Source organism: Hippopotamus amphibius, chromosome 1, assembly GCF_030028045.1.
Source record: "Hippopotamus amphibius kiboko isolate mHipAmp2 chromosome 1, mHipAmp2.hap2, whole genome shotgun sequence".
Taxonomy (NCBI): domain Eukaryota; kingdom Metazoa; phylum Chordata; class Mammalia; order Artiodactyla; family Hippopotamidae; genus Hippopotamus; species Hippopotamus amphibius.
Window position 1 is genome coordinate 163031831 of NC_080186.1, and position 21077 is coordinate 163052907.

The following is a 21077-nucleotide window of genomic DNA, read 5'->3' on the forward strand; positions in this document are numbered from 1 at the left end:
TAAAAGGGTGGGAATGGCATTTAAGAGTCTGATAATATTGTCTGAAGCATCCTGAAACTAACCCCACCCAGGTCCTTATCCATAGGATAAAGTTCTTTTCCTTATCTCACTCACCTCTCCCACTCCCAACCACTATCAAGCCGGTTTGGAGAGACCTGGCCCTCTAGGTTAGATTTATCGCAGAGAACAAAGACCAGGAAGAAAAGGAAGTATAAAAAGTAGGAGGCTTCCAGGTTGAGTTTGCAACTATATAGTATGTTTGCAGGATAAATCAGCTAATACATGTGAAAGTGCTTTGTAACATTTTAAGGTAGTAATGAAAGGTATTACTGTTCCTCAAAAGAATAGGAACTGTGTTCTAGTGATTGCTAAACCTTCAGTGCTCAGCCCAGTGTCTGACACATAGGCCTTTGTTTTTTTTTAATTTTTTACTATTGGAAAATTTTAGTTACACAAAGGTAGAAAGAATGGTTTAATGCATCTCCGTGTACCCAGTTTCAAACTGCTATCAATTCATTAGCTAGGCGTTTAAAAAATTTTTTTAAAAAGATTTATTTATTTATCATTGTATTGGGTCTTTGCTGCTGCGTGCGAGCTTTCTCTAGTTGTGGCGAGCTGGGGCTACTCTTCTGTTGTGGTGCACTGGCTTCTCATTGCGGTGGCTTCTCTGGTTGCAGAGCACGGGCTCTAGGTGCACAGGCTTCAACAGTTGTGGTACATGGGCTTAGCTGCTCTGCAGCACGTAGGATCTTTCTGGACCAGGGATTGATCCCGTGTTCCCTGAATTGGCAGGCAGATTCTTAACCACTGCGCCACCACGGAAATCCCCATTAGATAGACATTTAATTAATGTTTTTTGAAGGAAGCGATTTTGGAAATTTCTTAGACTTAATTTACCCCATCCTCCTTTTCTTTAGAAGATTATGATCAGTATGAACAATAATATCAGAAAATCATATTTCCTATACTAGTTCTCATTATGTTAATCACATCTGAGAAAAAAAGGGGCAAAAATCTTAGGGACACTTTTCATTCTGGGTTATTTGATAAAAGTATTATAAAATAGACATCTTGATTTTATAAAGAGCAGAACCTCAAACTATCTGCTACTCACGCTTGTGATTAATCATTCATCCAGCTTCAGGATTTTAAAAAACATTTTGGCATGGGGGGTGACTGAAAACCATTCTAGCGCTGACTTGTAGGGCCATCAGCTCTCTGCTTTGACTGTGATATGGATGGAATGGGGCCAAGGTCTCCATGTTTCTTGGTGTTTCTATTTTATTTGTCTCCGACCCTTGTCCTCTGTGTTCTTTATCTTTAAGGACACAGATAACAGGCTGCTGAGTCTAATATGTTTGCTTGAACAGCCTTTTGGCAGTTTTCAACTCAGTTTTCCATGAAGACCAGAAAAAAGCCCACAGGTGATCTGGATTGAGATGGGCATCCTAGCTACGAGGCTGTGAATGTTGGGTGAGTTGCTTTCCTTTGGGGTTTCTGTTTCAGTAAAATGAGGCTTTTTGGTGTAACGACATAGTGGAGAAAGTGCAGCCTTTAGAGTAGAAGAGACCAGTGAAAAAGACCAGTGTTTGAATTTCCTTTCCATGTTTTTCATATTTCTCATCTGTAAAATGGGTTGTTTCAAGAAAAAAATTATATTAAAGCACCTAGTGCAGTGGCTGGCACATAGGTAAGTGCTCAGTATATAGTGGCTACTCATGATCAAAATGAGGAAGTTACAAACAGAAAAATAGGCAATGGAAAGGGACAGGTAATTCACTCGATAAGAAATACGACCGGCCAGGAAGCATATACTCAGCCTCACTTGTACCACTGTTTCTGCTCATCAAACTGACAAAAATAAAAATATATAATATCTATTGTTGATGAAAGTTTAAGCAAATAGGCATTCTCCTGTACTGTTCATTAAGCCTTTGCCGAGGTAGTTTTGGTAATATCTATCTAATTTTAAATGCATTAATCTTTAACTCAGCAATTTTGTTTCTAGGTATCTGTTATACACAAATATACACATGAGTATACAGACACTTATTAAATACTGTTTTTCATAGAGAGGACTGGAACAGCTTGAATTTACTATTATGGACAGATTTCTATGGATTATGCATAAATATGTATAAAAATATATTATAGAACATTATAGTATGATCCTATTTATGTTAAGAAAAATAATTGTGTGTGTATTTTATAAATGTATAAAAAGAGGTCTGAGAGGCTATACTTCATAAGATTTACTTTGCAGAGTAAGATTAGGGGATAAATAGAAAATTTTACTTTTTATACTTTATTCTTCTAAATGTTTTGAATTTTCTCAATGACTATATATTATTTTTTGTTTGAAAAAACAATTAAAAAAAAGGTGGTGATTTGAATTAGACCATCCCTTAGCCCCACGGTGAGAACTTGTTTAGATCCAACTTTATACTTGAGTAGAGCCAAGCACTTCTTAGATCTGGAAGAGTGGGCAGAGCTTGTATTTAAGAAGCAGAACTTCCTCTTTATGCTTTGGGGTTTGGATTGTTAGAGCACTGAACCCAGGTGACCCTTTCTGAAGACAGCAGGACTGCACGGGAGTGAGGAAAGGTGTTCCAGGAATCTTCTGTCCTACCCAAGGTGCTCTGTTAAAAAAAAAAAAAGAAACAAAGAAGGGTCTTGGACTCTTTGGAAGAGTCAAGGCAATCTCATAGCTAAAGAATCTCAGAATCCAAGACTCCTGGGCTGGCACAGAACTTCTGAGTTCATCTTCCTCACGGGTCAGCATGTCAGATTTTATCAGACATGCCAGGTCCCTAATAATGAAATTTCTCTTCAGGTCTTAGGGAGCTTTCTTGGATTAGAGGTGCTCACCAATTTCTCTGTGGTTGCACTATTGTGTACAATACCTGGGTGAGAAAATGGATAGAACCTCTTATTTAAGATAGGGATAGGAGCTGAAAGAAAGGGAATCCTGTTTACCTGCTCATCAGTAACTTCCCCTAACTCTGAAAAGAGGTACTTGGGGTTAAGAAAATCATCACTCGAATATCCTTCAGAACTCCCTGATTTTAAGTTGTACACAGAGGAGGAATGGCACAAAAGTACTGGCAAAGGTCTGCACAGGGTGCGAGTGCACTACGTTTCACTACATGGCTAAATATTTTAACATTTAAAAAATTACGAACAACATCTATAGGAAAGAGGGTATAATATAATAGATAATAAACATAAAAACAATTTGAAGAGTAATTATGAAAAACAAACCCCATATACCCTTCACCCAGTTTGAGAAGTAGAATATTATAAAACTTTGGAAGGTCCATGGTGGGGCTGCCAGCACTGTGGTACAAACTGAGCACTGTACACTGGTCTTTGCCAAGGTGGGGTATTTCCTCCTGGAGGATAGGGCCTTTACCTAGGGTACAAAGGCTCTGGCTGCTGTTAGGCTGTGGGCCCACAGAGAATGATCCTTTTTCCCACTCCCAGAGAGGCCACTTACAGGCTTCTGCAGCCCTGTTCGTCGGGGGTACTCCACCTGTGTGCTCCATACCCTCTACTAGAAGGAACAATTATACTGAATTTTGGATTAATTGTTCTCTTATTTTTCTTTAGCATTTTACCATATGTGTATGTATTCCTAAATCATCTACCTCTCTTCTTTTTCCCCTAAAAATGCCATTTGCCATTGTATTTGTTTTTCAGTATTGCTCTAACAAATTGCTACAAACTTAGTGGCTTAAAACAACACAATTCATATATGGGGCAGGGGGTATATGGTATGTCTCTGTACCTTCCACTCCATTTTGCTGTGAACCTAGAACTGCTCTAAGGTTTATAAATATATATGAAACAGCATTAAATAGTAGCATAAGGGGAGCTGGGAATTCTCTGTTCAGTCTTTGCAATTTTTGTGTAAATCTGAAGTTATTCCGAAATAAAAAGCTTTCTTATAAAAACAAAAACGAAAACAACCAACCACTGTCTTACAGTTCTGTAGGTCAGAAGTCTGACTTGGGTCTTGCTGGGTGAAAATCATGGCTCTAGGGGAAAACCTGTGGGGCCTCATAGAGGAGAATTATTTTCCTTGTCTTTCTTAGCTTCTAGAAGCTGCCCGCATTCCTTGGCTCAAGGTCCCCTTCCCTCCTCAAAGCCAGCAGTGGCAGACTGAGTCAGTCCCACATCTAATCACTCCAACCTCTCTTCTGCCTTCCTCTCCCATTTATGAAGACCTTGTGATTACATTGGGCCCACCCAGATAATCTGGGATAATCTCCATGTCTCTGGGTCAGTTGATTAGCAACCTTTATTCTCCTTTGCCATGTAACCTAACATATTCACAGGTTCCAGGGAGTCGAGTGTGGACGCCACTGAGACATTGTTATTCTACCTCCTACAGCCATCTTTGTGTACTCCTTTGTCACATGCTTGTTCTGCTCACCATCTAAAAGGCTATTATTCTTTTGTTTCTTTTTTACAAACAGCTCACTCCATATTTGTCTAAGTTGTTTTCTGAACAAGTGAAAAGAATAAATACTCTTATTTTGATATAGTGACAGTGTTTGGACACAAAGTAACATTAAAAATATTCTCGACATTAAACTCTGGGCATTTATCAATACTTTCAAGTTGAACTTGAGGAGCAAGTAAGGTAATCTAGATACTACCAGTTAAGCTCCCTGTGGTTTCCAACTTTTTAAGTTGCAAAATGAACATATGTTAAAAAAAAAAAAGAGCAGAAACCATAAATGTACAGTGTGAAAAGAATTCTAAAGCAAACATCTGTGTAACCAGCAGCCAATTCATGAAATAGGACATAGACAACACCCCTTCCCCAAGTTCCCCTTGTGGCCCTTGCCTATCCCGTACCATTTCCTTTCCTCTTAGAGATAAACCACTACCCTGACTTTTATGGTAATAAGTTGCTTGCCTTTGCTTTATAGCTTTACCACCAAAGTATGTACCTCCAAACAATATAGTTGAGTTTTGTCTCACTTTAAACTATATAAGAGTCATACTGTATGTTTCTTTTGTGTTTACTTACCTTGTGTATTATAAAATTCAGCCATGTTGTTATCCGTAGGTTTAAGTCTAGTTCACTCGTTTCGTTGTTGTATGTATTCATTGCATGGTCCATTCTTCTGTGGCTGGAATTTTGTGTTGTTTCCATTTGGGGGCTATCATAGTCACTGTAGCTGTGAACATTTTTGCATATGTATTCTGGTACCTATGTGCACATAGTTATTCAGGGTATGTACTCAGGAGTAGAAATGCTTAGTCAGAGTTTTTTGATCTTCAACTTTAGTGGATAAAGCTAAACTGTTTTCCTGCTATCAGTGAATGACACAACCTATTGCTCCACATCCTTGTCAACACTTGGTATCGTCAGACTTACTAATTTCAGCCATTCTGGTGGGTGTAGTGCGGTGGATATATAGTTGGATTTTATCTTAGTTTGCTTTCCCCTGGTTACTAACATGGTTGAATATTATTCATATATTTATTGGCCATTTGGATTTCCTCGTATGTGCAGAACCTATAAAAAAGGTTTCTTTTGGTGAAATTTTATATTGGATTGTATTTAAAATTTTTGATTTCTGGGAGTTCTTTTTATAACATGAATAATACTCCTTTTTGGGTTGAATGCTTTGTAATTAACTTTTCCAGTTCTTTGGCTAGTGTTTTCACTCTTTTTATGGTGTCAAATATAATGTGGTTGAATTTATTACTCCTTTCTCTGTGGTAAGAGAATTTATGTTTTAAGAATCATGAAGACATTCTCCTATAATTATCTTTTTCTTGAAGCTTGTTTTAAAATATTTTTACTGTGAAATATTCATATAGATAAATGCCCAAAACAAAGATATACACAGCTCAATAATAATTTAGTACAAACACCCATGTAACTACCACTCATATCAAGAAATAGAACATTGTTTACAACCCAGACAACCCATTCTTGCTTCTCCCTCCCAATGGAACCACTACCATGACTTCTATGTTAATCACTTTTTGGCCTTTTTAAAAGAAATAATTTTTCCATCTCAATATGTATCCTCAATAACTAAACATGATGATTTAGTTTTTTCTTTTTGGAAAAACACTGTTATATTTATCTTTAATTTTTATTTTTTTTTGAATTAATTAATTAATTAATTTTATTGGCTGTGTTGAGTCTTTTTTTTGCTGTGCGCGGGCTTTCTTTAGTTGCGTGAGTGGGGTCTACCCTTCGTTGTGGTTCATGGGCTCCTCATCGCCATGGCTTCTCTTGTTGCGGAGCACGGGCTCTAGGCACATGGGCTTCAGTAGTTGCAGCACATGGGCTCACTAGCTGTGGCTCACAGGCTCTAAGGCACAGGCTCAATAGTGGCGCACGGGCTTAGTTGCTCTGCAGCATGTGGGATCTTCCTGGAGCAGGGATCGAACCCTTGTCCCCTGCATCGACAGGCGGATTCTTAACCACTGCACCACCTAGGAAGCCCTTTAGCTTTAATTTTAAAAAATGTAATGACCTAATTAAATGATGCCTCACACCGGTCAGAATGGGCATCATCAGAAAATCTACAAACAGTAAATGCTGGAGAGGGTGTGGAGAAAAGGGAACGCTCTTGCACTGCTGGTGGGAATGTAAATTGATACAGCCACTGTGGAGAACAGTATGGAGGTTCCTTGCAAAACTAAAAATAGAGTTCCCATATGACCCAGCAATCCCACTGCTGGGCATATACCCAGAGAATACCATCATTCAAAAAGACACATGCACTCCCATGTTCATTGCAGCACTATTTACAATAGCCAGGACATGGAAGCAACCTAAATGTCCATCAACAGATGAATGGAAAAAGAAGATGTGGTACATATATACAATGCAATATTACTCAGCTGTAAAAAGCAAAGAAACTGGGACATTTGTAGAGACATGGATGGACACAGAGACTGTCATACAGAGTGAAGTGAGTCAGAAAGAGAAAAACAAATACCGTATATTAACACATATATGCGGACTATAGAAAAATGGTACAAATCTACCGGTTTGCAAGGCAGAAATAGAGACACAGATGTAGAGAACAAACATATGGACACCGAGTGGGGAAAGTGGGGAGGGTTGGAGCGTAATGAATTGGGAGATTGGGATACCAAATTGTACACTCTAAATATATGCAGTTTATTGTATGTTAACTGTATCTCAATAAAAGTTCTAAAAAAAAAAAAGAAAAAAAAAGAATAATACAATAAACAGAATCGTCACTAAAAAAAAATGTAAGGAGCTAATTAAAAAACTTTTTTTCAAGTATAAAGTACATATAGAGAAGCATACAAACCATAAGACAGCTAGATAAATTGTCCCTAAGTGAATATACCCATATAATCACCTCCTAAGTTAAAACATAGACTATTTCCTTATAACTCCTCTCCTAATCACTGACTCCTTCCTCCCCCCCAAAAAGGTTTCCCTCCTTAAACAAAATCCTGAATTCTAAAACCATAGTTTAATTTTCCCTGCCTTTAAATTTATTTAAATGAAATCATACAGTCTGTGTTTGTGTCTGGCTTCTTTCATTTAAATTATTTTTATGGAATTTATCATGTTGTTGCTTGTAGCCATAGTTTGTTTTCATTGTTGTAAGTATCATATGGTATAAATACACCAGAGTCTGACATTCATTACTCTATCATTGACAGCTACTTGAGTTTCCATTTTTTTGCCATTATGAAAAACACATATACACATATTTTTAATGTCTTTCAGTGCCTATGTGCACATACTTTATTGATATGAGTGACATTGATGAAGTTTAGAGTACATGTATATTAAACTAGTCTGAATATATATATTAGATATATCTGTGTATGTAATATTATATATATATATAATATATATACTTTTAATGTTTTTTAAAAAGTTTAACTTTTCTGTGTTCTTATGTTTTAATTATGTTTGCAGTAAACAGCATTTAACTGCATTTAAAAAATTTAGTTTGACATTTTTTGCCTTTTGAGAAGTTAATATATTTACATTAATTGTAATCACTCAAATATTTGGATTTGTTTCTGCTAGTTTTTTACTATTTGTTCTGCTTTTAAAACTTCTTATCCTTATTTTGAATTAAGTTTCCTCCATTTCATTTTATCCCCTGTAATCAACTGGCAGTTATACATACTGTTTTATTTATTTTACATAGAAATTTTGACATGCATATTTAACTCAACAAATTATAAATTTAATACATTTAGCCTCCTCTAAACAACCCAAAACCTTATAATACTTAACTCCTTTCATCCTCTCCCAACATATGTACAATTATTCAGTAATTGTTGAATTTAGACATTATTGCTATTATTTTGGATAGCTAGCATTTGTTTAGATTTACAGAATGTTTACAGTTTTCTTTGGTCACCATTACTTCTTGCATTTTGGAGCTTCCTTCTGGGATTACTTTCCTTTTTCCATATGTACATCCTTTGGCATGTCCTTTAATGAACATCCATTGGTAGTAAATTATTTTTTTTAGTCTGAATTTTATCTAATTTTTTCAGTTCTTATATTGTCTTTCTGAAAATGTTTTTATTTTGCTCTCATTCTTAAAATGTTGTTTCACTGGATTTGGCGTTGATGGCAATTTTCTCTTAACATTTTGAAGATACATTCCAGTGTGTTCCGACTTCTGTTGTTGTTGAAGAATCAGCTGTCAGCTGAATTATTTCTTTGAAGATTAATTTGTCTCATCTTCTCATCTTTGAAGATTAATTTTAAGATCCTCTCTTTCTCTGATGTCATGAACTTTCACTATGAGGTGACTAAGCATGGATTTCATTTAAATTTTTTGGCAGAATTAAGAATATTTATTGTCAATTCTGGAAAATGTTCAGCATTATTTCTTTGAATACTGCCTTCCTCCATTCTATTATCTCCTTTTTGAATTTTAATTAGATATTTGTTGACTCTTACCCTATCCTTCATGCATCTAAACCTCTTATACTTTCCATTTCTTTATCTCTCTGTGTTATATCTTGCAAATTCTTCAGATGATCTTTCAGAACATGAATTCTCCCTTCAGCTGTCAAATCTGATAGTTAACTTGTCCTTTGGGTTTCTAATGTCCATTATCATATTTTTTTTATTTCTGTAGGTTCATTTGGCTCTTTTTCAAATCTGCGTGATCAATTTTGATAGTTTCTTATTTTCTCATTATCTTTATTTCCCTAATTCCTTTAAAAATATTAAGCATTCTAAAGGAATAACTGTTTCTGTACTCACAATACTTTTGACACCAAGTGTGTGGGTTTTCCGCACAAAACAATTCTCTAATTCTCTTCAGATGTCAACTGGGTATCCTACAGTTTTAGTCAATTCTAACACTACCTGGACTTAACACAGACTCCATAGGTTAAAGGCTCAGTCCCACAAGACTGCTCCCCTCCCTTCAGATACCAATCACAAGTAGTGGGTCCTCAAGTTACCCACACTTTTGTCTGAACTGGGTACAAATCAGGGGTTCCCATGACCCTCTTCTTAAATTCGATAATTTTCTATAATGACTCACATAACCCAGGGAAACACTTTATTTTCTATTACTGGTTTATTATAAAGGATATTATAAAGGATGTAAATGAACAGCCAAATGAGGTACATAGGGTGAGATCCAGAAGGGTCTTGAACTTAAAGAGATTTTGTCCCTAAGGAGTTTGGGGTGTACCATTGTCCCAGCTCACTGATGCATTCACCAACCCAGAAGTTCATCAAATCTTGTTGTTTAGAGTTTTTACAGAGCTTAATTTCCAGCTCCCCTCCCTACACAGCAGGTCAGGTGTAGGGTTGAAAGCCACAACGCTCTAACCATTTGGTCTTTCTGGCATCAGCCCCATCCTGAGGCTAGAGGGGCCCCCCCCATAAGTCACCTAATTAGCATAAACTCAGGGATGATGGAAAGGGACTTGTTATGAATAACATAATATACTTCTCTTACTCCTATCACTTAGGAAATTACAAGAGTTTTAGAAGTTCTGTGCCAGGAACTGTGGACAAAGACCAAATATATATTTCTTCATATGTCACAATATCACAAATATTCTTTCTTTATATATGGTATTTGATAACTAGAATACTTGCAGTCATTGCAGGTATTATTCTGAAGTTCATTATTTCCTTGTGTTTTTAGTGATATCTTAATATGAGATCCTATTTCTACAGGAACCTTACTTGTAGGATTTTTAAAAAAGTTTTTTTGGCTGCGTTGGGTCTTTGTTGCTGTGCATGGGCTTTCTCTAGTTGTGGAGAATGGGGGCTACTCTTTGTTGCAGTCCGCGGACTTCTCAGTGCGATGGCTTCTCTTGTCATGGAGCACAGGCTCTAGGCATGCAGCCTTCAGTAGTTGCAGCACTTGGGCTCAGTAACTGTGGTGCACGGATCCAGTTGCTCTGCGGCATGTGGAATCTTCCCAGACCAAGGATCGAACCCATGTCTCCTGCATTGGCAGGCAGATTCTTAACCACTGAGCCACTAGGGAAGCCCCTTACCTGTAGGATTTTTAGAGAAGATTTACTTTTGCTTATACAAGGTGCCTGGGGCACTAAAGTGATCACCTTTATGATTTTCAGCTCAAGGCTTTCTGGGTCACACAGGTAGTGTGAAATTCTAGCCCCCCACAATATGCTTGCAAACTTGTTTAGGAATTCTCAGAGGAGAGTTGTTTTCTTTTTTCTTTTTTTCCTATTCCATCCACAGTTAAGGAGTTATCCTTACCCTTTCCCTCCGTAGGTCAGGTTTTTTCCCTTAATCTCCTACTGAGGATGTAGCCCTTCAGTTTTGGGGAGGTCTTAGTTTAGGGAAGGTTGCCAATGTAATATATGGGCAAGAGAAAGGGTCCCAGAGAATGGGGATGTCTTATTCAATCTAGATGAGGTCACAGAGGTGGCCTAGGTAAAGTGACAGTTAGGACACTTAAACTGAACTCAGGCTCATTAAACAATAAATGGGAGTCTGCCATGCAATGGGCATAATTACACTGTGTTCATCACAAGGCAAGAATCATGTCCAGTGTGTTTACTGCTGTGTCTCCAGCACTTAGCATAGTACTTGCACATACTAGGTGCTCAATTAATATATTTAAGTGTATCAATGAGTAAGAAGTATCAAAGTATTCAAAATGGAGGGAAACAATATATATAAAGCAAATAAGAAGAAACGAATAACAAAACTTTATTAAAAATAACAAATTTGATTGAACAAAGGGCCATTTCTTTTTTCAACAAGTGTTTTTACAGTAGTTGTACACAATAGTGTAGGACACTTATTTAGGATACAGACAGTGCCACACTCTAATAGGGATAATAAGATGCATGCATAATAACTATAACACTTCTACCCTGTGCACACAGTTAAGTTTCTCTCTCACTGTGAAAGGCTAAAATAAGGGTATGAGGCTTCATGCTTCAGAGCCTCTCTGCTGATGAGCTTGGGGATTGGGAAAACACTAAATGCTTCTGCAAATCATTATACCCTTGTCTTTACTGGAAAAGAGCAGTTAGGTGTAAATGTTTGGCAAAAATGTGGTTGTAGTTTGATTGCAATCTGCAAATATTTGGGCTGTCAGTTTGCCACAGAAGGTGTAGTCCTCATGAAAGGACTTTGAGGAGCCTGGCTGGTCAAATGGTATGAAGGCTCAAAAGCATAAGGCCTCTAAGGAAGAGGTAGGGTATGCAGAATGGGAAGACCCTCCTACCTGAATTTCTGGCTAAAGGGCCAGCAGAAGGCCCATGGTATTGTGAACGCCACAGTCTTTTTTCTTTCCCTTACATGGATATAGGGAGAGGGAAGAGGAGAAAGGGATATTAATTCTTAAACAACAACAATGACAACAACAACAACAACAACAGAAGTTCCAATTGTGGAAATCATATCTAGTTGACTATACGAATTTAATCCAGAAACCAAAACAACCTAATCTTATAGCTGATGATCTCACTGGCTTATACTATTGTCATACACTGAATTCTGAGTTATCAGGCCAAAAATGTGGACTTGGCAAAGATGAGAGTTACTGTCAATTGTTCCAGCTCCTCAAACTGGATGGCACCAGTGGCTGTATGAGTGAATACAGAAGTTGAAATCAACATCATGTTAACTTTGGTTCTATGCCGAAAACATTCTATTCCAGAGATATGTAAGATGAAACTTTTTTGAGGCAGAGATCATAGCTATATTCCCTAATAGAGTGCCTGGCCCTTAATAGTTGCTCAGGAAATATGTGGTGAATAAATAAATGCTCAAAGGTTACTTTGGGTTGCTAAGAGCAGAACAGTATTTGACATTATTCTGGATGTTGGCGTGGGATTCGTGCACCCTGGAACAGTTTCTTCTTTTTGCAGCTAGTAATATTTTTTTTGTTTATGAAGAACAAGCATTCTTGCACACTGGCACAATGGTCTTGGGGAAAGTGACACAGACAGATTTCCACTGCATTCCTCAGAAGACCCAGCAATACCACTCTCTCTAATGGTGAGTGTTTATCAGAAGATTTAAAATTTGGGGGGTTTTAATCTTTTCTCTTTTCCCAGTAAAGTATTTCAAGAACAAAAAAATGAATTGGCCAAGTTTGATTGAATTTGATAGCATTTTACTGCTCTGCAGGAGTCAGGGTAGTTACAACTTCATCTCCCTGTGCAGTAGTTTTTCCCACACACAAAACTGCAAGTAACTTCTCATCCTTATCTACATTTATGTCTAATTCTATTAGTGGGCACTGTAAATATGTTTCTAATTAGGGAGGAGGTGTGCTTGTATTTATTGTAATTTCCAAGGTACAAAAGATGTTAAAAACAGTATCAAGAGTTTGGGGGTTTTTGGTGGTTCTTGGTTTTCATTTAAAAATAAGTAGACAAGTATTTAGCAACTTCTGCCAAGAAAAATTTCCACATACGGCCTCATCCCTAGCAATAAAAAACCAGATATGGCAGCAAAACATTTCCAGATACTTCTTTAGGTCTCTGAAAGCAGTATAGGAGAGAAGAGTAAAAATATTATAGTATATAGCTTATAAAACACTTTCATGCATGCCAATTCATTTCAGTATTATTTTTCCTATTTTACCAATGGGGACTCTAAGGTACATTTAGGTTAATTACCTTGACCAGAGTCACATGGCTAGTAAGTGATAGGGCTAGAATTGAATGCAGGTTTTCTTATTACAAGTTCAATGTTCTTATCCCAAGGCTAACATTCATAAGTGTTGAATGTTTGTTGTGTCTATTTTCCTTTCTAAGTAATAGCATTGGTGGAGGGTGGAGGGGGAGGTTTTCGGATATGCCTTTTTGGTTCTTGCTGGCTACTGTGGCTCCAGTTTCTTATGAACATTGTACTAAAATAGATAATAGCAGTCTTGACTGAACAAAAATTAATCTGTATGCTAGTGCTTAAATAGCCTTGGTCAGAGATGAGATCAGTAAGGGTGGGGAGGAGACCTGAATAATGAAAGTTTCTTTATTGGTGGCACAAGAGATGGGCTCAACATTCTACTACATCTGAAAGAGCTGAATTCAATCAAACTAATCCAGGGGCAGGGGTAGGCAGGAAAGACGTCTACTTGCATTCTCTTTGAATAATAAGGGTATCTGTTGTAAAGTGACTACAGAGATAGAGACAGCTACTCCCTGACTCAAGTCTCATCCCAGTGACACAGGTGATCCTGGGAAGGCACACATGCTGAAGTCTTCCCTGGTACCTAGGAAATGGTCTGGGGTTGTAGCAAATATATTTCTTTTATAGTGATTTGACCTATGACTTGACTTCTGAGAAGCATAAAGCCTCTGCTCAGACAAGCTCAGTAAATTGTTTGTTTCCCTGGGCTATGAAAGTCATCTTGCAAAGAAATAACTAAAAAATCTCAACTCAAGTAATAATTTTCCTGGCAGGCCTCACCTCCAGAAGAAGTCTTAGAAATATACAAGTCACTTCTCATCCTGACCAAACAGCTATCTGAAATGCTGTTTCTAACACTAGTTATATTATATTAAATTGTGACCTCTACATCTACCAGTAAAGCATTTGTAGGAAGAATGAAGAAAAAGTGATGTAATTTTAAAGTATTCTCTTAGTGACTGCCAAATGTAGAAATTCTATTTGTTACAAGATATTAAGTCTGAAGTTACATCATCAGCCAGATAATTCTTTTTTGTGGGGAGAATTGTCCTGTGCATTGCAGGATGTTTAGCAGCATCCTTGACCCCTATTTGCTGGATGCCAATAGTACCTCCTGAGTTTTGACAACCAAAATGTCTTCAGACATGGCCATAAAAGCTATCCCCAGTTGAGAACTATTGTTTTACCCAAAGCACCAAGATATTACAGGAAAAAAACCCAACTTCCTCCACCCCCTCCAAAAAACAAACAAAAAAACCAACCAACCCCCCAAAATCAAAAAACAAAACAAAACAAACCTCTAACTAAGAGTGAGATCTGAAATGGACTATCCCTGGAACTGAGAGGATTTAGACAAAATCATACCGATAACTTAGAAACTCACAAGTTATAAAAGGACAGGTGAGAATTACCAGGAGTATTTCTTTGGAGATCATTGCTGGTATGCTGTGATTCTTACCACAGACAACTGCCTGCCTCTTACCTGACGCTGAGTGAAAGGGACCTTCAGTGGAACTACTCAGAGTACTTGAGATGTGTCTCTTGCAGTTAAAGGTGCACAGTGGACTTGTGTCTGTCTCCTGCCTGAAAAATATAGAGAACAAGAGACAGGCTGGCAGCTGTTCTGCCAGCAGAGCAGAGGAATGCTGAAGCTGCACTGGGATTGGCCTATATTCCCAAGTTTGGGCAAGAAGTGGATGAGAGCTTCGTGTGGGCCAGGTGTGGATCTTACAGAGCTGCCATTAACCTAAACAGCACCATCAGAAAAGAAGCTCTCCTTCGTCTAGACACTCCACTTCCATCTGTTGGAAAATAATCACACTAATTTAGTTTGGACAAAACACTTTACTGCCACCTGCTGGAAAACAGTCAAAATAAATATACAAATCCACAAGGATGATGTGAATGGCACTCCCTAGGGTATGGAGTGCATAACCTTGCACAATGCGGGGTAGTCCCAGAGCCACTTACAAATGGGCCAGTGTGAGAGCTACCTTAGATTCTGACAGGGTCCTTACTGAGAAAAACAGATTTCAACAGACAAGAAGTTGGAGGTGGGCCACCAGATTCTTAAGGACTGAAAGAGAGAGTAAAAAACTGCCAGAATAAAATGCTTTTGCCCAGGACTTCCTAGGTGGCGTAGTGGGTAAGAATTCGCCTGCCAATGCAGGGGACTCGGGCTCGAGCCCTGCCCCAGGAAGATACCACATGTCGCGGAGCAACTAAGCCCGTGCGCCACAACTATTGAGCCTGCACTCTAGAGCTTGTGAGCCACAACTATTGAGCCCATGTACCGCAACTACTGAAGCCCATGCGCCTACAGCCCGTGCTCTGCAACAAGAGAGGCCACTGCAACGAGAAGCCCGTGCACCACAAGGAGTAGCCCCCACTCGCTGCAACTAGAGAAAGCCTGTGTACAGCAGCGAAGACCCAACACAGCCAATAAAATAAATAAATAAATAAATTTATTTATTAAAAAAAAAATGCTTTTGGCCAGATCAAGGTTACTATGGGTGAGAAACCACCAAAGGATGGGGATGGTGGTGGTTTCTGAAAACCGTAAAAGCATTCATCAGAAAAAACACCTACCAGGCTCAGAGTGTGAAACCATCACATGCAAGTAAAAGTTACAAATTTTCCTGCTCCCCTTTCTTTTCCTCTCTCTCCCTCCCTTTGGCTCTGTTTGGTAAGCTGGGTGAGAACAAGAAAGACCAGGCACGATGCCTCTCCAGTGCAAGCAGTTAGCCAACTGTCCCAAACTGGTAAGGAGGGAAAACTTTCACTCTCTGTGTCTCAATAACCATACGACTTTCTATTCCTAATAGGGACCATAGTACTCATGGAAACTGTGAGTCAGGTATATGACAGATTGACTCCACAGGTTTAAAGGGATGGAGAAATTAAAAAATAAAGTTTTTTCGTTTTGTTTTTTAAAATTATACCCCTGAATCGTGTATGTTGAACATATTGGTTACATATTATAAAGCAGGATCTGGAAAAGATATCTTCCAAGGATATGTTCTTGAGTTTTACGGGGGAAAATGGTCTTTGAATCAATTCATTTGTTGAGAGCCCATACTTTGGGTGTAGGTCACATAAATGCAAGGGAGTCTCTGTCATCTGGGAGCTTACAATCTTGGGTTTCATACTCAGAGCTATGTAACTATTACTGTCAGTTATGTCAACAAGAGCCTGTGTTGCATAGGCAGGGCAGGTTCAGGAGGGTTTTTACTCTAATGATTTTCCTTTCTTATGATTTTTTTACTCGCTTATGATTAAGCTTCAGAAGCAATCATGTCTCCCCTGTTCTTCAAGCCTGGAATCACAGGTAAAGCTTCCATTTAAGACATTTAAAGAGAAATGCAAGGCTGAATGCATAGGCTGTATCTTGATTGGGCCGCTTTGAAACCAGAGTCTGTCTGGTCCTCAGTTTGGCAGATTCAGACACGTAACATTTCACTTTACTCAGGCTCTGAGAATTTAATTTGGGTAAAACAACTTTATTCAACCCAATGAACAGAAGCTGATTTATGAACCATGATTTGAATTTACTGAGAATAACTGTATTGCTAGTATAACTAGTACCAGTCATGTGCTTTGGACAATTGCCTCTTACTGGGTGTGCTGATTTACTTGAGACATTGTGAGTGATGGGAAGACTACCTGACAGGTGTGGAATCAGAGCATGGGTCTTTGTATGTTCTTAAAGGATATCTAGAATTTAAATTTACTAGGATATAAACTCAATGACAGGAATCTTATTTGCTGATGTATCCTAAGAGACTAGAACATAGTGAGCATTCAGGAAGTATTTGTTGAGTTAGGGACTGAATCTGAACTAAGTTTTCCAAACTGTTCTTATAGTGGATGGGTACTGGTCTCGGTCATTAGAATCAGTAGTTTCTCTCCTAGACAGAGTGGGAGCCAACAATACATTCTTATTCAGATTCTGCTCGTTCTAGACTCTTTATGGACCCCACCCCTCTCTTATGACAGCATCAACTGGGCATGTAACACTTAGGTTACAGATGATTTATTTTACTCTCTCTGATGAAATTTGGGAGCCCCCCTGGCCTCTGTAACACATTTACAGATCATCTCATAGGGTGACTTATTTTTTTTCCTTTTTTTTTTGGGGGGGGGCGGGCGTGGGTTGTAAATCTTGTCCCAAGTTATATAAGGGTTCTTGTCTTTCATTTTTTGGGTTTCTGACTTCCACCTCAGGCAGGTAGGGGACAACCGAATTGTGGTGGTTTATATTTTTACAGACACCCAGAGTTCTTTGTGCAGGTGTGGATCTATCTACCCTCCATCAAGGAGTCTAAAGGCAGAACACTGCGTTTTAGTCAATGGAAGATCTCAAAGTCCTTAACAGAGTAAAGCCAAAACGAGATTGGCTGAATATTCATAACCTTGTGAACGTGTGGGAGCTGCACGGTCGGTCTGGGTGTCTATGCAAGCAAGTACAGACTCCCTAGGCATAGAGAGCTCCTCAAGCTTTCTGCCTTTCAGCTCTGCCTCTGAAATTTTGGTTTTGTATAGGAAGCTCTACGTAAGCATGTAGCCCGTCGACTTTCGTTTTCCCAGATGCTTTCGGCACCAGAGGCATCTATGTTCTCTCTGGAGTCTAAGTCGTGTCCTTAGGTGAAGAGTAAGGCTAGGGGCGGGCAGGGTCCCCGATCTAACCTCCGTCGCTGAGAATGGCAACGTGAGTCACCGCTTCAATCAGCCCAGAGGTTTCTGTTAAGATCTCCATGCTCCGCACCTAGGTAAGGGGACCTGGATTTTTCTGGCTTCCTGCAGGGGGGCATGCTCCCTCCGCAGAGACCAGGAGTGACCTCCGGCTGCGGATTTGCTCTTCATGACTCCTACGTCCTCTCCTCACTTTCCTCTATCTTCTTTCCATCCTCCCCAGACTGAGGACCGCCAGACACCTCCCTCAGGCCCGCGTCCTGCTCCTCACATCCTAACTCAGGAGGCCAAATTTCGGGTGGGAGAAGCCCGGCGGCTCTAAATAGAGCCCACAGACTGGCCGGCGGCAGCCGGAGGCCGTGGGGGACCCCCGCCCCCCGCCCTCACTGCGCGCTCGCCCCGCCCCCGCCCGCCAGCCGGCCCGCCCCGCCCCCTCCCACGCACGTCACGTCCGGCCAGGCCCCCGCCCGCCCTCCGCCCTCCGCCCTGCGCTCTCCTCCCGTTTGCCGTTAGGGAGGCTCTGCGCCTCAGCTGCTGCCACCGGTGCCCCTCCCGCCCCGTGTTCCGCGTCTCTGTCGCCACCACCGCCGGGGGCATCCGGGGGTCGCCTACCGGGCTGGCCCCGCGCCACAGTCGTCGCTTCAGCCTCCCGCCAGTGGCCGCCACAGGAAGAGGCTCGCCGGCCGCGGAGCCACTTGGGGCCTCAGTTCTCGCCCTCTTGCAGTCGCCGCGGGTCCTGGAGAAGCGGTCGCGGCCGGGGAACGGGGCGTCGCGGTTCCAACGGTAGGTGAACGGGCGGGTACCCGTATCTGCGCATGCGCTGGTCCCCTGTTGCCGCGGCCCTCCCCCCTCTGCCGCCCCCCAGCGCCGTGTCCCACCCGCGCAGGGTTCCAGGGCTTTGCGCCTCGGGGTGCGGGGGATGCCGGGCGGTGCCGTGCAGGTGCGGCATTCCTTAGAGTGCCCTCTTTCTCCTAGTGCAGGAGAAGGTGAAGCTGGGTCCCTGGCTGCCAGGGGGTGTGGCAGTCTTCGATTTTTCAGTCGCTGCAGTGCGCGTGAGCGGGTGTGCCTTTTCGCCTCCTAGCTCCCCCAAAGTAGAAGGCATACCTACCCACGCTTGTTTGCTAGCTTCCCCTGCACACTGTACCTGCGCCGCCGCCTTGCCCTTTTCCTTCGTGCTGGGCAGTGAAGTTGATGCAGAAAAAAAAAGTGTGGTTTAATCCGGACTCAACTGCGCCCCTTTTTAAGATCACGTGAGATGAGTGGTTGCTGACTTCCTTAAATCGTTCAGAGAATATAGCCAAAATTGGGCTGTTGGTGCACTGGGGACTTGTCTAGAATGCATTCTGCATAGGCCAGGGTAGAGAGGGTACAGCACTGTTTCAGATGGGGCGCCTGGTTTCCGAGATAAGGTAATAGGAAATTGAATCAGTTGGCACACTTGCCCAGTGGGAAGTTGGTAAACTTCAATTAAAAATCAATTAAAAATCAAACGGACTTTTAGAAAGGCATTTCATCCGTCTCCCCATCATGTCGTCTAATCGATGAAAACAGTACCTAAGATTGGGCACTTACCTTAGGAACATTAAATAACTGAGATGCACTTACTTTTAAAGGCAGACGTTAAAGAATGGTTTTGAATTATTGACTTTCTGGGTTAATGTGAGGCTATCTTCAACTTTCCTTTTTGTAACCTTGCATGCGATACTTGTTGGTCTGGATGTCTCTCAGGTACTGTGCATTTAGTAAGTGCGTACTTGCTGAATGGAATTGAATGAACTGGTTATTATTTGTATACCCATCGGGAGCTCATTCTTACCTTCTTAATCTCTGCAGCTTTTAAAATTTGGCAATATTTTTAACGATTTAATTGTGCTACCAATTAGGGATCTGAGACATCTTAAATCCTTGGAAAGATGTAGAAAGGCTTATCAGTGTCATAAAATTCTTCCTTAGATGAAGTAAATGTTACATTGTGTGCGTGTGTGTTTAACTGCATATGTAGTGTTTTATTAATTAGTATGAGTGTATAGAATTCTGTTATTTTCTATATCTTTAAAACATTTATTTTAAAAATTAATAGGCTATTTTAGAGAAGTTTTAGGTTCACAAAAAAATTGATCAGAAGCTACAGAGTTGTTACATATCTTCTCCCCCCGCATGCAATTTTCCCTATTTTTTATATCTTGTGAACAGTGTGTTTTTATTAGAAGGCCATTGTTTTATGACAGAGAAAATGACTGAAATGGATATATTGTGCCTTGTCAGTTTTTCCCCACCAATAAAATGACAGCTACTTTTATTATCATTTATGAATAACCTCAGTCTGTGCATGACTCCCCTTTATTGTACAGAGTTTAATATTGGGGAATATAATAGTATAAATTGTACCTATACTTTGAAAAAATTGTGATAAATATACATAACGTAAAATTTACCATTTTAACCATTTTTAAGTGTACAATTCAGTGGCATTAAGTACATTCACAGTGTTGTTTAACCATTGCCACTATCCTTTTCCAGAACTTTTTCATCATTCCAAACAGAAACTCTGTAGACAGCAATTCTCCATTCCCTCTTCCACCTAGCCAGTGGTAACCTCTATTCTACTTTCTGTCTCTGTAATTTCCCTATTCTAGGTACCTCATATAGGTGGTATCATATGGCATTTGTCCTTTTGTGTTTGGCATATTTCATTTTGTACATTTTCAAGGTTCATTCATATTGTAGGTGTATCAGAATTTGCTTCCTTTTTGAGATTGAATAATATGTGTGTATATACAACATTTAGTTTATCCATTCATCTGTTGATGGATATTTGGATTGTTTCCACACTTTGGCTTTTGTGAGTAACGCTGCTATGAACATTGGTGTACGAGTATCTGTTTGGGCCCTTGGTTTTGATTCTTTTGGGTGTATACCTAGGAGTGCAATTGCTGTTAATTCTGTTTTTAACTTTTTGAGGAACATCTGAACTGCTTTCCAGGACTGCAACACCATTTTACATTCCCATTAGCAATGTACAAGGGTTCCAGTTTCTCTACATCTCTCCAACAGTTGTTACTCTCCTTTGTTTGTTGGTTTGTTTGATAATAGCCATCCTAATGGGGTGAACAGGTATCTCATTGTGGTTTTGATTTGCATGTGCCAAAGAGTGATGCTGAACATCTTTTCATGTGTATATCTTTGGAAAAATGTCTAAGCCCTTTGTTCGTTTTTAAAGTTGATTTTTGTTTCTTTGTTGAATTACGTTAAA

The 21077-nt window shown here is 39.8% G+C and overlaps 1 protein-coding gene across 12 annotated transcripts in view; it reads left to right on the forward strand.

Annotated features, from left to right (window-relative positions):
- Window positions 1-18302: 18302 nt before the first annotated feature.
- Window positions 18303-21077, forward strand: part of FAM13B (family with sequence similarity 13 member B) — a 117026-nt gene continuing 114251 nt past the window's right edge. For all 12 annotated transcript variants that reach the window (XM_057734108.1, XM_057734131.1, XM_057734139.1 and 9 more), the window contains exon 1: window positions 18303-18607. The gene's annotated coding sequence lies outside the window, so the exon portion shown is untranslated. The remainder of the gene's footprint in view (window positions 18608-21077) is intronic.